This window comes from Microtus ochrogaster, chromosome 8, assembly GCF_000317375.1.
Source record: "Microtus ochrogaster isolate Prairie Vole_2 chromosome 8, MicOch1.0, whole genome shotgun sequence".
Taxonomy (NCBI): Eukaryota; Metazoa; Chordata; class Mammalia; order Rodentia; family Cricetidae; genus Microtus; species Microtus ochrogaster.
In genome coordinates, this window is record NC_022015.1 from 78133457 (window position 1) to 78136609 (window position 3153).

The 3153-nt window shown below is 38.7% G+C and overlaps 1 protein-coding gene across 4 annotated transcripts in view; it reads right to left on the reverse strand.

Annotated features, from left to right (window-relative positions):
* The window catches only part of Sorcs1 (sortilin related VPS10 domain containing receptor 1), a 506327-nt gene that overhangs the window by 262280 nt on the left and 240894 nt on the right, over positions 1–3153 (reverse strand). The window lies entirely within an intron of this gene.

Genomic DNA, 3153 nt, shown 5'->3' on the forward strand with positions numbered 1-3153 from the left:
ACACACACACACACACACACACACACACACACACACACACACACACACAAATGAGGTAGGTGAAAAGGCAAAAATGAAAAATAGCTTTCATAAGGAAAGACTTTCTCTTAAGAAACTTCCTGAGTTGAATAAGCAACAATCTACACTGAATGAAGTGTTTGCCCTAGGCTGTATATCTGAGCTATGCAATCTCCTGAAAGTTGCTGACTTATAAAGCTGAATGATTTAATCAAAAATAACACACACCTCTCATAAGATATTCACAGAATAGCTTCTATCTGATTATAGTAAATATATAGGTTATATTACCATATATAGTACATAAGCATTATCATTTATAACATTTGAACCACAAAAGCCATATGCACACAAGAGAGGTTCAGTACCAAGTACCCCAAGTGTCTGTAGCAGCATACACAGCCTGCTTTCTTTACTGTGTGTAAAAAGCCCTTGACATTTCAAGGTAACTAGATGCTTTTCAATTTGGTTTGATTTGACAAGAGCCACTTACAACCAGCCTAAGATGTGCATCTCATTGGCATAAGCATGTTATGATCCTTTGAATGCCTCTGTATGAGGAATTGGGCCCTCGAGTTGAGAAAATGTTTCAGCAGTGTTAGTGACACCTTTATGTCCCTTTCTTCTCGGTTGATACTGGCTTTTATGTCTCTTTCATCTTGTAGCTCCTCAAATCTTCGCCATGCTCAAAGACTGTACGAGTGATACAGAGGCTGACATGCAAAATTATAAGAAAAAAATCTCTACACCAGTGACTCTGATGTCTTGCTGCACCAGCTCCACTAATTTCTTTGACTATAGTTTCTCCAGTTCTAGGAAAGAAAATGGAAACACCCCCGACCTTGCACAGATATGCTGACCTTTCACACAGTGGCACAGCAGGAAAGACCTGGCTTTTTATATGATGGCATCTGTAATCAAGGCACAAGGTCTTGTTCAAACTTCATAATAGACCTTAGCTGGAGTTTCGAGCCAATAAATTGCTCTGTTCCTTGCAGAAAGCATCAGTCACTTCTCAGGCAGCACTGCATCTCCACAGCACTGCCTGTGGTCCCTGCACCTGTACACTGCTTTGCCTCTGGAGACGATGCTGTCAAAGCTCCTTTCTTATCCCCCTGTTCACTTCCCTCCATTCCCTCTCATTCTCCTGCTCACTCTACATACATCTCGTAAGCTCTTAACATGTGCTATGCAAGCTAGACTCTCGGTTTCTAGGGAGATGAAAAATTCAGCATTCAAATACATCACAAAATATTTCAAATACACCCTACCCTGAAAGGGGTTTTATTTCAATGGGGTTCTCAGGTAACAAGATTGCCTCAGCTGTATCCAACTTTTGGGACGTAAAGATAGTTTCATATTACATTCTGGGAAAGTTTTCCACTACACAGATGAGATACCTTGACCATCATGTCTTTCTTTCTTTTTTTTTTCTTATTCTTTTTTCCCTGATTAAATTTATGGTTAGCATTTAGTGAGATTTCAATTCCCATTAACAACATGAGCAACTGATCTACATTTAAGAGAATTTAATCATCTCTTGGTGGCAAACTTAGCTTAAATTAGAGCTAAACTTAGAACTTTCAAGTAAATTTCTGTTTTAAAGGTCAGTTTCTAACATTTGTCAGTGAAAGCCCACACCAGGCAAATTAGATTCACCTCCACTTGTCCAAAGTGCAAACAGCTTCTGCACTGACATCCCTGGTGGCTGTCAATTAGAGCCAGCATCCCAAACAAAATGACAATCAAGAAGGTTTTGTTTTTGTTTTTGAAGAAGACAGGACCACTTTTTTATTCAATAGTTAGGATTCTTGTTCCTAAAAAACCCCATTATCTTGTGATGGTTGGTGCAAAACAAAGCATTATCTTACTGAAATCAGTTCAGGGGGCTGGAGAGATGGTTCAACAGTTAAGGCCACTGGATGCTCTTCTAGAGGACCAGGGTTTGGGTTTCTCCACATATATGAAGGCTTACAACCATCTGTAACTCCAATCCCAGGGTATCTGATACCAACACCCAGCTGCTACAGGCAATGAGTACATACAATGCACAAACATATACACAGGCAAAACACTCATACAAATAAAATTAGAAAATAAGTAAAATTAAAATTAAATCAGCTCAACTATTCAAACACATAGAGAAATGAGATAAAGTAATTTTTTCCGTATTTTTGAGACAGGGTTTTCTCCATGTAGTCTAGACCAGCCTGAAACTTGAGTTCCTTTTCGCCTAAAAACTACTTAGCTTGCCAAGGACTCAAAACTTCATGGCTTCCCAACAATGTCCAGCTGTGGTTTTAATCCTTCCATGCAGCCTATGATTCTCAGTAGGTACAAAAATCAATTTTCTCAACAATTTCTTACTGTTGAAAAAAATTAATTACTCATGAATGAGAAGTTAATATGTAACTACCAAGGGCGCGGTCTGGGGAAATCATAGCATATACTATACTAAAATATATATGTTTTGAAGAGAATAAAGTTTGTGCTGTTTTATATTTCTGAGAAAAGATTCATAGAATGAACAGGTATCATGAATTTATTACTTAGAAAAAGACCTACTTGGTGCTGTAGTTACCATACTTTGTTGCTTATGTTTTACATTTTTCCTTATCAGATGAGAACTATTTCATGAAAGTGTAGTAAAGTTTTAGGTGGGACGAAGAGGATTTGAGAAAGGAAGAAATGGTATTTTTCAAATTGCTCTGGCCAGCCTAAAATCAAACAGGACTGGCTGACCTGGGTTCCTTCCATTTGTCCTTGATTATTAAATCTATGACCATTTACTCTGGAGAAAAAGCTTCATAGTCAAATGTCTAAAACTGATTTTGCCAATGACGTCAGTGGTAAAGGACAGGTATCTCTTCCAAGAAAACTGCTATTATTCTGGTGAGTCTGCATGACAGGGATATCACTGAGAAATGCCAGGGCAATGTGGAGGGACAGGTGATAGCCTGTGAGAACAGAAGCAAGACTGCTCAGTGTACCACTGACAGGCAGATCTATAGATATATTGGAAGACGGGACTGTGGTTGATGTGAAGCCCTGCTTTTTTTCCTCAGAGATTGTTATATTCAGACATTCTCTCTCTCTCTCTCTCTCTCTCTCTCTCTCTCTCTCTCTCTCTCTCTC